Raw genomic sequence first — 18,115 nt, 5'->3', positions numbered from 1 at the left:
ATGCTTGGGAGGGGGTGGGGGGTTTGGCATTAATATTTGCATTGAGATTGATTATTTGTATGTTATGTATGTTTGTTTTTTAAAATGAAGAAAAGTTGAAAATAAAAGTTAAAAAAAAAGAAAAAAAAAAAAAAGAAGCAAGTCGGGTGCCGGAAGGAAAAGCGATACATGTTCCAAAATAAGTGACTTTAAAATAAAATCTGTGTCGGGTTTTTGCTTTAATATTCTTTTTTTTTATTTCTTCTTCTGGTAGAATACAGAACAAACAATGTCATGTAGTCATTATAGGGATTAGAAGAATGAACAGTTTTGTACTTCGTCACTGCAGGAAAGTGAAAAGACACCAAAATGGCACAAAACAGCTCTATCACCGGAGCAGCTCCGTGTTGCCAGATTGGGCAGGTTTCTGCCAAATCAAGTGTCTTTTTTGAACACGTCGGACGGGTTGATGAAATGATTATGTGTTTATGACGTGTTTTTTATCATACAAATACAGTTTTAACTTGCATTTTCAACCGAGATGGCAGTTTGGGCTGCTTTCTATTGAGTAAAACGGGTTTCATATTGTCTACAGCGGATAACGACAGATCTGGCAACCTCCTCCAGCGGACTGCAGAGACACCGCAGGCAGTGTGAATCACAGTGCTGCGGCATACCGGACCGGAGACGGACTGCAGCCGGAACGCAGTCGGACCGCATCCAGTGTGCATCCGGGTTTACTAAACTACTTCTTATGACTACATGCGCATTTTATTTACATATGTGCTTTTCGGCCAAGGATTCTGCTCCTTTTACCGTCTGCTCTCCTTAAGACTCTCACACACAGACACACACACACCCCCACACACGCACGCACAGTCACCCCCTCCCTCGGGCTGTTGCTCTCCTCCCACTCACTCTGCCCTGTGTTCTACGCACACACACAATCTGTCAGTCACCTTTTCCTCACGCTACTCTCAGCCCTCCTTCTCACTCTAACCTCATGCACACATTCTTCCTCGTCAGAAAACTTTTGTGCCTTCTTGGCACTAGGATTTACAACTCATTCTTACGCCCGAATTTCGTTTTGACGGCTCAGCTCCAAGCTGAACCTGCAAATTGACCTTCGGCGGTAACCGCAGGTTGGGACGGCCGTCCGTGAGGACTCTCACCTGGAGCCTCCTGTGTACACCTACTCCCGTCTTAGGAGGAATGTTTGCGCCTACTCCCATCTTAGGAGGCTCCTGTCTTGGGAGGAATTTTACTGAATCTCTACCTCCAGATCTGCATTATATGGTTCCTGCTTTATACTTCTCTAGCCTCCATGCCGCCTCTTATTAAAGTCTGCCCATGCAGTCCTGAGATTAAGCTATAAATAACTCAGCGGTATCGCAGTTATGTATCTTTAAGGCAACATAGCAGCCCAATTCAGGCAGGTCCCATTAATTCTTTCCACATAATTGTTATTCATGCGGTTTGGTCTCTTTTTGCATTCTGATTCCAGACTCCCAATGAAATCAAATTTTTATTTATTTTATTTTATTTAATTATTTTTTTTTAAATCACTTTTTAACTTTAGCTATGTTCTTTTGGATTAATTTAATCCGGTTTTGGACCTCACCTGGGCAGAGACCAGACATCAAGCACACAAGAAAATTTAGAAGCAGAATAAATTAATCTGCTTACCTTTCCAATTTTTGTGGCCACAATGTGCTGAGTCGGGTCCTTGTCCACAGGTAAAAATCACTCTCCAGTTACTCCTCCTGTCTGGCTCGCCAATAATATGTCGTGGATTTTTATTTGAAAAGTATCCTAGGCCAGTTGTGGTGCAAAAAAAACCCACAAACATATTTTCCAGAAAAATCTTAAAATCTTCAATTATATCCACTCTTGGTTCTTGAAGTCTTCAATCGTGGTTTTCCTCGGAAAAATTAGACAGAGTCGGAGTCAGAATGCAAGTATAGACAGCTTTATTACTAAAACTCCCGGCAGCCAGCATGGCCGTCTTCTGTGTGTTTTGACAGCCATTAAAGAGTCTTTTGAGGGTCCAAATGTCAGGAGTGTCCGGACAGAGAAGCTACAGACGTGGGTCATAAGGCTAGCCTGATGTTATCTTAGTTGCTAATAAGGCAGGGCATGCAGCAATGTAGCCCTGCCAAGATAACTCCAGCACTGCTATAAACATTCAATTCAATTCAATTCAATTCAATTCAATTCAATTCAATTCAATTCAGCTTTATTTATGAAGTGCCAATTACAACATGGTCGTTTCTAGACACTTTTACAGAGAAAACTCAACAGATCCACATGAGCAAGCATAAGCCACTGTGGAAAGGAAAAAACTCCCTTTTAACAGGAACAAACCTTTGCAGAACCAGGCTCAGAGATGGCGGCTTTCTGCTATTCTGGTTGGGGTGAGGGGACAGAAAGAGAAGGAGATAGGACAGACAGTTTCTTGTATCTACAGACAATTCATATATCATACAGGGTACATAGGCTACAAGAGTAACAATCATCAATGGCATGTAGCAATACAATGAAATTACAGTAATGCAATGAAATTACATTGAAACGAGAGAAGGAGCAGAACTGGGAGCCGGTTCCACATGGCAGGAGCCCGGGGTTCAGTAAACCTTACACCCACTGGTTATCGGGTTACCTCGATTAATCAGTGGAGCAGCTGTTTTGATTGATGCCCAATTAGAATTGCACCCACTGAATCCAGGCTGTCTCAGTGGATCAGCTGATTGATGTTCTGTCTGCGATCCCTCAAGCACAGATCTCGTCCACCTAAGAGACAGCCTCTTCGTCCAGGGTTTTGGTGTTTTGACTTTTTGGTCTCCCACAGTGGAAAGAGAGAGAGAGAAGGAGAGATCATTTTATTTCCATTGAAGTGGACACAGGTTCACAGATTTATACAATAAATCCATGACTCATTTTCCCAACATCACCTTACAGAATAGTTACATACTAGTTGAGAGAGAGAGAGAGAGGAGAGAGAGAGAGAGAGAGAGAGAGAGAGAGAGAAGGCGCAACCCCTAACTGTAAGCTTTATTGAATCGAAAGGTCTTAAGCCTCGTCTTATAAACCGAGACTGTGTCAGCCTCCCTTACAGACACTGGGAGCTGGTTCCACATAACAGGAGCCTGATAGCTAAAGGCTGTACCTCCTATTCTACTTTAAGAGAACCTAGGAACTTCCAGCAGACCAGCACTCTGAGAACAAAGCCTGGGACACTATGGGATTAATAGTTGTTTAAGATATGATGGGGCCTGGTTGTTCAGGGCTTTAAGCTACGTTCACACCGCCAAGTGCTGTCTGCGATTTTGCGTCAAAGACAAGTGAAAACAAATGGGAACGTGCGTTCCAGCTGCGATGAGACGCAACGCGTCGGACGCGGCGCGTCGTCACGACGCGTCACGACGCGTCACGACGCGTCATGCGGCGCGTCGGGGCGTTGGCGCTACGCGTCGCGATTTTGCGTCCGACGCCGAAGTTGGGAAATCTGAACTTTGGCGCGTCGCGATTTTGCGGCAAACCAATCATAGAGCGTGTCCATGGTGACGTCGGCCAGGGAGCTGGAACCGGTCCGAAGAGAAGCACTACGACCATGGAGGAGCGTGTTAAGGCTCGTCCATGCTTCACATGTACGCGTTTCCGCGTCCGCTTTGGAAGGTCCGCGCACCACCGATGCGGACGCGCTTTCTCCCATGCTACATTTTGAGCTCAGCTGTGCGCGTCTCATGCAGGCGCGGTGATCCACGCAGCCTCGAGAAGCTTTTCCGGCTCTACAGACTGTTTATCTGCTCCTTTATTACGGTTTATTTAGAGAAAATTAAGCACATACATTGTCAGTCCATTATCTTTCAGTATTAAAGTTTATTTAGCCTTTTTTTTCTGTTTCTGAATCGCGGGGGCGGCGCCGGAGCGATTAGTTACTTTTTCACTTCTGTCTGCAGACCTCCTCCTCCCTCCAGACAGTCTCTCTCTCTTTCCACGAGTTTTTCACTCTTTCGGTGTCTTTAAGTGGAGCCATCAGGCTGGAGCTCCGTCTACTTTCACTTTTACCGTCATGTTTTGTTTGCTATGGCGCTCTGGCGCAGGCGCACGCTTCCGCGACCTGCGCGCAATGCGCAACGCGGTCTCAATTTCTGGCTGCTGCGCGGACGTCCGCGGATCGGTCCGCGCGGACCCTAGCGGACAGGAATTCATGACGATTTTTACGTCACGCGGACCAACGCGCACCCACGCGGACATGTGAAGCATGGACGGGCCTTTATAATGGCCGTTTACGCTCGCCCAGAGCTCTGGGACAAAACTTCTTCATTTTACAGGGAGCCCCACCTCCCCACCAGACACGACGCGTCGCGTCTGGTGGGGAGGCGGCTTTTGGCCCCGCGTTGTTCAGCGTCGGACCTCAGAATTGACACGCGTTCAGCTTCTCGCGTTGACGCGCTTTATGACGCAAAATCGCGTTCGGTGTGAACGTAGCTTTATAGGTTAAGAGGAGGATTTTGAATTATATTCTAGATTTAACGGGAAGCCAGTGAAGGGAAGCTAATATTGGGGTGATATGATCTCTCCTACTGGTTCTTGTGAGAACTCTTGCTGCAGCGTTTTGAATGAGTTGGAGACTTTTTAGGCAGTTATCGGGGCCCCCTGATAACAAGGAATTACAGTAGTCTACTCTGGAGGTAACAAATGCATGGATTAATTTCTCAGCATCGCTTTGAGTCAGCATGTCCCTGATTTTGGAAATATTACGCAGGTGAAAGAAGGAAGTCCTGCAGACCTGTTTAATGTGGGAATTAAAGGATAAGTCTTGGTCAAAGATCACTCCCAGGTTCCTCACAGTGTTACTGGGAGTTAAAGCAACACCATCTAGGGTCAATATTTGATTAGATAATTTTTCTCTCAGGTGTTTTGGGCCAAATAAAATAAATTCTGTTTTATCTGAATTTAGGAGGAGAAAGTTATGACTCATCCAGGTTCTTATGTCATTAAGACAAACTTCTAATTTGACAAGTTGGTCGGTGTGATCTGGTTTCAGGGATAGGTAGATCTGTCTATCATCTGCATAACAGTGGAAGTTAACGGAGTGTTTCCTGATGATGTTCCCTACAGGAAGCATATATAATGTGAAGAGTATAGGTCCTAAAACAGATCCCTGTGGGACTCCATATTTAACTTTGATCTGGGCTGAAGAATCATCATTAATATGAACAAAGTGGATCCTGTCTGTTAAATATGATTGAAACCTGTTTAATGCTGAACCTTTAATCCCAATAGTATATTCTAGTCTCTGTAGTAGAATATCATGATCAACAGTGTGGAATGCAGCACTGAGATCTAACAGGACCAGAACAGAAACCAGTCCTCTATCTGAGGCTGTGAGAAGATCATTAGTGACTCTTACCAGAGCTGTCTCTGTACTGTGATGAGCTCTGAAACCTGATTGAAAAGACTCAAATAGGTCATTGCTATATAAATGGTCACAAAGCTGACTCGCAACAGTTTTCCCTGGGAATTTAGAAATAAAGGGAAGGTTGGATATTGGTCTGTAACTTGTTAGAACACCTGGATCAAGGGTGGCTTTTTGAGGAGAGGTTTAATAACAGCAACCTTAAAGGCCTGAGGAACATAGCCTGTCACTAAAGATAAGTTGATCTGATCTAATATTGATGTACTGATCAGGGAGAAAATGTCTTTAAACAGACTTGTTGGGATTGGATCTAATGTACAAGTTGTAGGTTTAGATAAGGCCACAACTGAGGATAACTCAGAGAGTTTAATAGGATGGAAACTAAGTAGTTGTGAGTCAGGTTCTACTGACAAATCTGAGGATGTGGTTGGTTGGTCTGTGACCACTTTGGGGAGAGTGCTTTCAATTTTATCTCTAATATTTATGATTTTGTCATTAAAGAAGTTCACAAAATCATTGCTGCTTAAGGCTGGAGGGATCTGAGGCTCAACAGAGCTGTGACTTTTTGTCAGCCTGGCTCTGGTATTAAAGAGGAACCTGGAGTTGTTCTGGTTTTCTTCTATTAAAGATGAATAGTATCCAGAATGTTAAATTCTGCATTGCTAACGTGTATGGACCTAATGTTGACGATCCCTCCTTCTTTCACTCCCTCTTCTCCTCACTGGATGATTACTCACAGGGCCGGCGAATAGGCTGGGCATCCGGGGCACTTGCCCAGGGCGCCGAGCCATAGGGGGGCGCTTGATGTGGCCGTGAGGCACACCGCCCAAGTTGCGCTGCTGTGACGGCTGTTTGAGCAGCGCACTGCTTGGTTTGCTTGCTCGCGCCCCTCAACAAATATTGCCGATTCCCCCCCCCCCCCCGCTCAACAACTCTTGCGGCGCGACTCTCCGCGACACTACCACGGGGCGTCAGGCTTGCCCAGGGTGCCTGAGAAGCCCGCGCCGACCCTGATTACTCAGGTCACACATTGATTATAGGAGGGGATTTCAACATGATTTCTGACCCACAATTGGACAGACTGAGTACCACAGGAAGTCAACGACTCTGGCAATCCTCAGAAACTGTGAAACAGTACATGAAGGATTTTGGTCTTTGCAATGCCTGGCGCTCTCACCACCCCACTGCAAGAGAATACACATTGTAACGGATGGTGTGACGAGTGCATGAAATGTAATTTAAAATCCAATAGGTGGCGGTATTGCACTGTATGGAATTTTATCTTGCGTTTATTTGTATGCTGTATTTATAAAAAGTCACGGTAAATATTATTTGTTTTTGCATATTAACTGAAGTATTTTGATAAGGATGAAATTTATACTTGTATTTATTTATTTATATGAAATAGGGAAAATTGTATTTAACCGTTTGAGTTCCACTTCCGGGTGATGTCATGTCAGCGGAAGGTCCGCATCCGAACAGCTGACGGCGGAAGATTGCCTCGCTGTGGAAAGTTTCTTATAAGGCCAAGATGCGAACAAAAGAAGACTCAGCCTTAGCCATAAGCAGGCCAAAGCGGTATGTGCGTTTTTCTGTTGTAAATATGTTTATATGCTGGTATTTGGGTTAATCACGTTATGTTTTGTGCTTTGTGATTAGTTCTACGGTGTCTGGTGTTTGGTGTTTGGTGTGATGATCAAGCCAATAAACATCTGTGAGGAACATCACGTCTTCGCTTTGTGACTGAGGCTGCAATAGTAGAACGCTGCACTGCTCCCGGTGAAGATGATGACGTGCAGAAGCTTCGAGACCATCGCCACTGCTGGCATGACAAGACGTCTGGCTGCTAAGGGTAGCGCCGCATCATGAGGTTGGAAGTCACACACTGAACTGAACAAGTCATAAAAGAAGTCAGCAAGTGACGATTGAACAATCAAGCAGCAAGTTTCTTTTTCTTCTCTCTGGGAAGTCGTTCAATCACTCGTGAACTGTTCTTAAAGCTACAAGGGCGTTCAAAACTCCAACTCTCACAAGGATCAGTAACTGAACATTTCAAACTTCAAGATTTCTTAAGCATTCAAGTCAAGGGTCGTTTATTATTTTGGTTTTTTGTAGGGATGTGCGATACCACTTTTTTTCAGACCGATACCAAGTACGAGTACTTCATCTTCAGTACTCACCGATACCGATACTCGCATACCAATACTTTATATACATAAATGTAAAATAATGCAATGAGATTATTTTTGAAAATGAATTTTATTTCCAATAAAAAGGCAGCCCAGCCACTACTTTAAGTCCAAAATAAGTCTGAAAAATAAAACAAGCAACTCTGAGTTTGCACTTATTTAAATAAAATTAAGTGCAAGATAAAACAATTTCTCTGAGTTTTACACTTTATATAAACTAAGGTTTTTAAATGTACTAATTTTAATGATTTTTTTATGAACTAAAGTCAAAGATAGAAAAACCCCTGAGTTTAAAGAGCTGCTCGTGTTCTTTGTGCTGCTCTCGGATCTCTGCTCTTCAGTTTCTCGGTCTTCTTCAGAGTTTGCCGTCGAGTTGCTGCCGGAGTTTTCTTTTTTCCAGCACAAAAGCGTCAGACTCTGGTCCACAAGCTTCGCCCTGAGGTGTTTAAACAAATCACTATTGGTACATGAACAACATCGCGCACCTCCTTTAGCAATTTTAGCATTGCAGAGTTAGCATTCTGCAAAGCTCGGCTCGTTTTCACTTGTATAAAAGAATTTCCACACCGGCGGAGTTTTGGTGAGACGAGCAGCCGTTCTGGATTCATCCTGTTGTCTCTGCTCTGGATGAGACTCATGGAGAAGTCAGCCCGCTGCAGTGTAGCCCTGCACCTGTCAGCGCTCCAGAGAGGAGCTTCTTCCTCCTTCATGTTTGTCGGCAGCTTGCATCCCATTTGGTTGCACTACCGCCAACTGCTGGTGAGGAGGGCTTACGACGCGTGGGGTTTTCTTGCCGTGAGTATCGGCGGCTGGCATCGGTAGCCTTCACGAGTACCCGATACCTTGAAATAAGGCCAGTATCGGCCCGATACCGATACCTGGTATCGGTACTCGCACATCCCTAGTTTTTTGTTTTGGGTTTTTTTTGTGATTAGATTTGTTGTGGTATTTTGATCTTCTTATTAACTGCCTTGAAATCTGTGAAACTTTAAAGATTTGTATTGTTGTTTAGTGAGCATTGTGCACTGTTTCATGTTATTTATTTGCACACATAGCCACACAAAGTATTCATATACCATCTTAAGCTATTCTATGGTCATGTATGCATCACTTATTTAACATGTCAGACAAGAACAAACCTACAACACAGTCCACAAAAGAAGTTAGCTGGGCAAAAAATGGTACACAAGAAAACAGTAATGAAGAACAGATAATTCAAGAAGAAAGTGTTGAAAATATCCAGCAATCTCAGCAAGCAGTAATTAATATTCTTCCTCAAGATGTTCGCAAAAGCCAGCGCACACGCACTCTTACTGAGAAAGGAAAATCTCTGCAGGAAGCAAAATTAAAGGATCTTAAAAGAGACTTCGAACGGACATACAAAAAATGGAAGTACCATATCAACTGCTTTAAGAAATTTCTGAAGAGTCAAGATAATGATTTGATTACAGAAGCTGTGAGTGTACTTAATGGTCTTCAAACTGATATTGGTTATTTATATGGAGAAATAAGAGACATTGAAACACCTGACACTGAGCTGAGAAGGAAATGCGATGTATGTTGGGCCGTCACCAAAACAGCCAAAGAAAAGGCTCAGTGCTTACTGGAAGGAAATGGTGATCCACTGGACATTCCCTGGCCTGACGCGGAGTCAGTCTTTGAAAGCACACTGTCCACTGCCTCATCCAGCTCCTCCTGTAAGTCAAAGACCAACTCTAAACGGTCCAAGCGGTCATGCTCTGATTCATTACAGCAGAGGCAACAAGCAGCAGCTGAAGTTGCAGCCACAGAAGAAACGATCAAAATAATGAATACTCAACATCAATATGAAGAAGAAATCAGAGCACTTGAGGTAGAGGATGCAAGGAAAAAGGCTCAATTTCTAACTGAGAGCACAACAATAAAAACAAAGCTAGAGGAAAAGAGGAAGGAAGTGGAGCTATTAAAGGAGTTACAAAAGCATAATGCAGCACAAGCAAGGCTAAAAGTTTATGCTGAAAGTACTCATAGTGAGAATGACAAGAAGCCTCCCATCTCTTTCACTCAAGCGAACCAAGACAGTCCCAGCGGACAGCTAAGTTTTGTTGTTAATCCCTCTCAACCATTTATTCCCTCCCAAGTAATAGCTCCAACCAGTCTATCTTTATACTCCCTTCCGATAACAAGACCTCAAACCCCTGCACCTCAACCAGTTCCCACTGCAACTCAAGTGCCTCCTGTTACATCTTCTGTAGCCCCTGTTGATCTAGTGCAAACACTTGCTGAAGCGATTACTGCTAACAGGATACCAATGTTGGAACCAGCAGTCTTTCTGGGAGATCCCTTACTGTATAATGATTGGAAGCTGTCGTTTCAAACATTAGTGGATCGGAAAAACCTGCCAATGCAGGAAAAGCTCTTCTATTTGAGGAAATATATTGGTGGTGCAGCTAAAAGAGCTGTTGAAGGTTATTTCCTCACTGGAACTGACACAGCGTATCGTGCTGCTTGGAATACGCTTGAGAGTAGATTTGGAGATCCTTTCATCATAGCCAAATCATATCGGGACAAGATTCAGCTGTGGCCCAAGATCACCAAGAATAATAAAGATCTACGTGAATTTTCAGATTTCCTGAGCAGTGTCAATTCAGCCATGCCTTATGTGCAAGGATTACAAATTTTGAATGATTGTGTTGAAAATCAAAGAATAGCTGCTAAGCTACCTGATTGGCTAAGTTCACGCTGGAATAGAACTGTGACTGAGTACCAAGACGAGCACAAAATATTTCCCAGTTTTGATCATTTCGTTAAGTTCCTCGATAAAGAAGCTAGAATCGCTTGCAATCCTGTCACTTCACTTCAAGCAATAAAACTAACCGAAGCAGATTACAAGCAGACTGTTAAAGATGATTCAAGAAGAAATCACACTTTAAATGCCAAAGCGCTCTTCACAAGCTCCACTGAAAATACAAGTATCCTGTAAAAAATCTGGACACTCTCTCCACAAATGTCGAAAGATGATGGAGAAACCTGTAGAAGAAAGAGTGAAGTTTGTACAAGTTGAGAAGTTGTGTTTCGGTTGTCTAAAGAGTGGACACAGCTCCAAAGGTTGCACTTCAAGAAGTGTGTGTGACAAGTGTCAAAAGCCTCATCCCACATGCTTACATCAAGATAGAGAAAGGAGAGATCAAAGACCAAAATACAATCATGATAATAAAAAGGTGAATCAAGAAATGGAAAGAGAGTCAGATCTACAAGAGATCGAGTCTAAGCATGTGACATCTAACAGAGTTGTGCAACAAGAGCTTCAAGGTTGTACCTCCTCAGTCATTCCAGTGTACATATCAACTGTGGATGAACCAAACCAAGAGAAGTTGGTGTATGCTTTGCTTGACACACAAAGCGACACTACGTTCATTCTAAAAGACACAGCTGAAATGTTGAATACTAAAAAGGAGCCAGTCAAACTCAAGATTTCTACAATAACGTCTCAAACAAAGACTGTATCTAGTCACAAGTTAAGCAATCTACAAGTTAGAGGCATGAATTCTGATACAAAAATCAGTTTGCCTTCGGTTTACACCAGAGACTACATACCTGCCAACAGATCCCACATTCCGACAAGCAAGACGGCAGAGAATTGGTCTCACCTTAAACATCTGGCAAAAGAGATGGCTCCAGAGCTCGACTGTGAAGTCGGTTTGTTAATTGGATATAACTGCCCGCAAGCTCTACTGCCCATTGAAGTGGTCAGCGGAGAGACAGATCAGACCTTGTTGAAGGAGCAGATATCCACACCGAAGAGATGGCAGCAGCAGAGACCATGGAAGGTGAAGCACAGCCGGAGACGACCTCTTCGGGTACTGCAGTTGAGTCTACAAAAGAAGCCCTCACTCAAACTGAAGAAACTAAAGTGGAGCAAGATGTAAAAGAATGTGGGGATGAACAAGAATCCCACAAGGATACTGTTGTTGAAGATGATCAAAGTGCTCCAACGGTAGCTGTAACCTGGGAAAAGGGAAACCAGCAAGAAAAGAGTGAGGATTCTGATAAGGAAGCTGACCAGATGACAAACAAGACCACAGGCGTGAGCGGAGAACACAGAGTGCACTCAGAAGGTGACAGTTCTCCATCAAAGAAAGCTAAGGTCATCAATGATGGCTTTCATGCCTTTTTCGGCTACCTGAACGACTCCAAAACATTTGAAGAAGTGAAAGGCTCACTGGAAAGTTACCTGAACAGCCAAAGCCTGGTGTTTGAGAACCTGAAATTAAACCACAAAGGAAACTTTGCCTTTGTAGATTGTGCCACGGAGCTGGACCGGACTAAAACCCTGGAGATTAACCAGGAAGATCCTGAATTAAAATCCTCATAAGTTCATACGACCCAATCAAAAGAAGAGAAATCACTTGCAGATCGCATGAAGAACTTTTTGGATTGGAAGAGACTGGTAAAGGCCATTGCAAGATTAAAACGCTTGGCGAAGCATGTGAAGAACAAAACAAAAATGTCCAACAAAACAACTACATTGGACGAGAGAATGGATGCAGAACGATTCATTATTCGCACTGTACAGAGTGAAGCATTCGGTAAAGAACTGAAGTCTTTGAAACAGAAAGGTGAAGTTAAGACAACACAAACCAAGCTTCACAAATTAAGTCCCTTCATTGACCGGAATGACGTCCTAAGAGTGGGAGGACGTCTGACTGGAGCATCGCTACATCAGAATGTTAAACATCCTGCTGTTTTGCCAAAAGAACATTATGTGTCACGTTTACTCATCAAACATTTTCACGAGAAGATCCATCACCAAGGTCGTGGAATGACAGTTAATGAAATCCGTGCTAATGGAATTTGGATTATTGGCTGCAGCAGTAGTGTGTCATCCTTCATTTACAAATGTGTCAAATGCAGAAAAGTAAGGAAATGCTGTCAAGAGCAAAAAATGGGTGATCTACCACCAGAGAGGATGGAATCTACTCCTCCGTTTGCATATACAGGCATGGACTGCTTTGGACCATTCTATGTGAAGGAAGGCAGAAAAGAAATTAAGAGGTATGGACTTTTACTCACCTGCATGTGTTCAAGGGCCATCCACATCGAAGTCCTGGACGATCTCAGTACTGACTGCTTCATGAATGCTCTCCGTTGCTTTATAGCAATACGTGGCCATGTAAGTCAGTTGCATTGTGACCAGGGCACAAACTTTATAGGTGCGAGGAACGAGCTTCAGAAATTGATGGAAACAAGTAAGGAGAAACTGAAAGACTTGGGATGCAAATTTGTTCTCAACCCTCCTGCTTCCAGTCACATGGGCGCCGTTTGGGAGAGACAGATAAGGACCGTAAGAAACGTGTTGAAATCAATCCTGGATCAATCTACTCAAAGGCTGGATTCCTCATCACTGAGAACCTTCATGTACGAGGCCATGGCGATTGTCAACAGCAGACCATCAAGTGTAGAGTCTATCAATGATCCTGTTGGACCTGAACCATTGACGCCAAACCACATATTAACCATGAAGTCTACGATCATCACTCCGCCGCCTGGAGAATTCGTCAGGGAAGACCTCTATCTGCAGAAGAGATGGAAAAGAGTGCAATATCTGGCAAATGAATTCTGGACAAGGTGGAGGAAGGAATACCTGTTGAATTTGCAGCAGAGAATAAAATGGAGCAAGGCTCGAAGAGATACCAAAATAAATGACATTGTGTTACTGCAAGATGATGGGGTACCTAGAAACAAGTGGAAACTTGCCAAAGTGGTAGAAGTTTTCCCAGGAGCTGACGGTAGAGTCAGAAAGGTCAAACTTTTTGTTAGTGACACCACAACAGATAAAAAATGATGCATACAACTACAACATTCTTAGAGAGACCAATACACAAGACAGTACTCTTACTCGAGGCTGAATAATCATATTTGTAATGTGTGCTAGAGAGTTGTAAACTGATGAACTGTTAATATTGTGTTAATTATTATGCAGAATCACACAGTGTGATGGTGGGAGTGTAACGGATGGTGTGACGAGTGCATGAAATGTAATTTAAAATCCAATAGGTGGCGGTATTGCACTGTATGGAATTTTATCTTGCGTTTATTTGTATGCTGTATTTATAAAAAGTCACGGTAAATATTATTTGTTTTTGCATATTAACTGAAGTATTTTGATAAGGATGAAATTTATACTTGTATTTATTTATTTATATGAAGTAGGGAAAATTGTATTTAACCGTTTGAGTTCCACTTCCGGGTGATGTCATGTCAGCGGAAGGTCCGCATCCGAACAGCTGACGGCGGAAGATTGCCTCGCTGTGGAAAGTTTCTTATAAGGCCAAGATGCGAACAAAAGAAGACTCAGCCTTAGCCATAAGCAGGCCAAAGCGGTATGTGCGTTTTTCTGTTGTAAATATGTTTATATGCTGGTATTTGGGTTAATCACGTTATGTTTTGTGCTTTGTGATTAGTTCTACGGTGTTTGGTGTTTGGTGTGATGATCAAGCCAGTAAACATCTGTGAGGAACATCACGTCTTCGCTTTGTGACTGAGGCTGCAATACACATTCTTCTCTTCAGTTCACCATTCTTACTCGAGATTAGATTATTTCTTAACTAGCAGCACACTGATGAATGACATCTCAGAAATCAAAATTCATCCCATCGTCATAAGTGATCATGCACCAGTTTCATTTACTCTCAGAAATAAGAAGAATAAACCACCAACTAGAAACTGGAGATTTAATACATCATTACTTAAAGATCCAGAGTTTATTAGCTATCTAACAAGAGAATGGTCTATATATTTAGAAAATAATGACTTGCCAGATACTTCAGCATGTGTTCTTTGGGAGGCAGGGAAAGCGGTGATGAGGGGAAAAATAATTTCCTTCTCCTCACACAAGAAAAAGAAAGAAGCTTCAAGAACTTTAGAATTGGAATTAAGAATTAAATCGCTGGAGGAGGCTTATCATGTCTCCCCACAAGAGAACATACTGAAGGATATAAGGAAAGCTAAACTTGAACTGAACGAAATTCTAGATAAAAAAAACTCAATTCCTGATCCAACGACTCCGTTTAGAGAATTTTGAGCATAGTAATAAATCTGGAAGATTCCTGGCGAATCAGTTAAAAACAAACAAGGAGAAAAACATGATTTCAGCTGTTAAAGACTCAGAAGGAAACATCAGCCATGACCCGAAGAAGATCAATAATATCTTTAGAGATTTCTATCAAGGATTATACCGATCACAAATAGACACAACAGATGAGGAAATTAATACTTTTTTTAATGATATTAACCTTCCAAAATTGAAAGATGAAAATAGAAAAGTGTTGGATTCTCCTTTTTCAGTGGATGAACTCCATAAATCTCTGCAGGATATGCCCAACAATAAAGCTCCAGGTCCAGATGGCTATCCAGCAGAATTCTATAAAGAATTCTGGACCATGTTGGCTCCCACTTTTCATAAAATGGTAATGGAAATAAAAAATAAACGAACAGTACCCTCAAATATGAACTTAGCCAAAATAACTTTAATACTTAAACCAGGGAAAGAGCCCACATTTCCGTCCAGTTATCGTCCTATTTCATGAATAAATGTAGATCTCAAAATAATCAGCAAAGCCCTATCCAGGAGAATAGAAAAGATAACCCCTCTCATAATACATCCTGATGAAACAGGGTTCATTAAAGGTAGACATTCATCCACTAACATGTGCAGATTAATTAATATAATAGATTACGCTACAATACACAATCTGGAATCCATAATTATCTCTTTAGATGCTGAAAAAGCTTTTGATCGAGTAAATTGGAAATTTCTATTTGGAATATTAACCAAATTTGGGTTTGGAACGTCTTTCATAGACTGGATTAAAATCTTATATAACAACCCAGCTGCATGTGTGAAGACTAACGAGCAGACTTCTCCAAGCTTCTGTTTGCAGCGAGGAACCAGACAGGGCTGTCCACTCTCTCCCTCACTGTTTGCCATCTTTATCGAACCTCTGGCAGCTGCTATGAGACAAAATGAAGACATCAGAGGGATTCTGGCCAACAATAAGATAGGACATAAAATAAGTCTTTATGCAGATGATGTATTGCTTTTCCTGTGGAACTCTCCATTTTCTATCTCCCAGACAATCACACTTATTGACAAATTTTCACTAATATCTGACTATTCTATCAACTGGTCTAAGACTACAGCCATGCCTATAAACTGTGATTTACAAAGTATACCCAATGCTACAATCCAGTCTGGAAACATTAGATATTTAGGCATAAACATTTCTCCAAGGATATCAGAACTTTTAAAACTAAATTATGTTCCGTTACTGAAATCAATAGAGGATGACCTCTTACGGTGGAGACGCTTACCTATATCTCTTATGGGGAGGGTTGCCACCATTAAATGATGACTTTACCTAAGGTTAACTATTTATTTTCAATGATACCAACCAAACCATCGTCTGGCTGGTTCAAATCACTGGACTCATACATATCTAAATTTCTCTGGAAAAATAAACCATCACGTATCAGTTTAAAGACGCTACAACAGACTAAAGACAGAGGTGGGCTAGACTTGCCTAACTTCAATAATTACTTCATAGCCAGCAAGCTGCAATATATCTCCAAATGGCTTAAACCGAACAATTTAGATGAGCCATGGCTGGATGTAGAGCAAGCATTATGTGAGGATCTAGTCATCTCTGACCTGCCATTCATCAGTCCCACCATCAAATCCCATCTGTGTTTTAAAAGTGTCAACATCAGTTCCTCTTTAATGGCTTGGTGGGACTTTCTAAAGCTAACCAAATCTTCTCTGATCCCGTGTAAACTCACACCCATCTGGAACAACCCGGACATCCTGCAAAACAAAAAGATGATAAACTTCACTCAGTGGAGAAATAAAGGAATCAGCCAGCTTGAACATATAATTGAAAACGGCAACTTTCTATCATTCAATACTCTCATCTCACAATATGGAATCAGCAGCACAGCATTTTTAGAATATCATCAACTTAAATCTATCATAGGTAAAAAGTATACCTTTAATCAATTGCAGGGACAGCTACCTCTCGGGGTCGAAGAATTCTTAAACCTCAGTTCCCCAAAGTTGCTATCAAAGATATATAAAATATTATCAAAGGTAGAAGATGAAATCTTCTTCCGACCTTAAAATGGGAGGCTGACTTATCTAACAACTTTGACCAAAATGCGTGGTCACAAATATGTTTAAATACTTTCAAAATGACAAAGAATTCAAATATACAACTAATACAATTCAAAATTCTGCATAGAATTCATTACACAGGACGAAGGATGTTCCAGATGGGTCTATCACAATCTGATATCTGTTCACATTGCAATGATAACATGACTGACAGCTACCTCCATGCCTTGTGGTCCTGCACACCAGTGCAGAGGTTCTGGCTTCAGGTGTGTGAAGACCTGTCAACATGGTTCACATGCAATATCCCTGCAACTCCCACATTGTGCCTTTTAGGTGATTTGGGTGAAATTAACATGTCAATAAACTCTGTCTACATGGTTGTCACTATCTTGTGCATCGCAAAGAAAACTATCCTTGTAAATTGGAAATCCAGAAATAATCTGAGTAACAGGCAGTTGAAGAATCTTCTATTAGATCATATCAGCTTGGAGACGATGTCTGTCTGTTCAGAGGATCAATCAGCTGAATCTGGTTCCCTCTGGTCCCCTGTGATCAGCTCCATCACTTAATGTAAGGGGAAGATGAGGGCCTCTCCACTTTGAGGGTCGGTTGTTGGTGGGGGGGGGCCTGATGGCTGCGGGTGGTTGGTGCTGTCTTGGGGTCGGGATCTGGCCTGCTTCGCTGGGGGCTGTCTTCCTGTTTGGTTTGGATTGGGGGTGGGGGGGCCGCTGGTTGTTGGGGCTGTCTGGTGGCGGTGGGGCGGGGGCCCCGGGGGGCCGGGGTCGGCGGGTGCCGGTTCATGTCCGGGCGGCCGGGGTGTCCTGGGGCGGGTGTGGCTGGGGGCCCTGGGCCCTGGTGCCTGGGGGCTCTCCCCTTCCGTGAGGGTGAGGGGGTCGACCTGGCTGGGGGGGCCCGTCGGCTCGGCGGTCGGCTCGGGCGTGCTGCCGCGGCCTGGGTCGGTGCACGCCCTGGTGTCTGGTTGCTGCCCTGGAATCCAGTGCATCGGGGTGGGTGGTTGTGGTGGTGGGGGACAGGGGGGTGGGGTGGATGGGTGGGGGGTGGGGGTGGCGGGGGAGGTGGGTGGGTGGTGGGGGATGGGGCGGGGTGGATGGGGGGGTAGATAGGGGGGTGGTGGGCTGTGGGGGTTAGGGGGTTGGGGAAGGTGCGTGTACGTGTATGTGTATATGTGTGTGGGTGTGTATGTGTGAGTATGTATGTATGTTTTTGTATGTGTGGGTATTTATGTAGGTGTATGTGAGTGTGTGGGTGTGTACCTGGATATGTATGTGTATGTGTGTGACTATGTATGTGTAAGTGTGTATGTGTGTGTGGGTATGTATCTGTGAGCGTGTATGTATGTGTGTGTGGGTGTGTATC

The sequence above is a fragment of the Salarias fasciatus genome, unplaced genomic scaffold (assembly GCF_902148845.1).
Source record: "Salarias fasciatus unplaced genomic scaffold, fSalaFa1.1, whole genome shotgun sequence".
Taxonomy (NCBI): Eukaryota; Metazoa; Chordata; class Actinopteri; order Blenniiformes; family Blenniidae; genus Salarias; species Salarias fasciatus.
The sequence above is the reverse complement of the archived record's forward strand: the minus strand, read 5'-3'. Positions refer to the sequence as shown.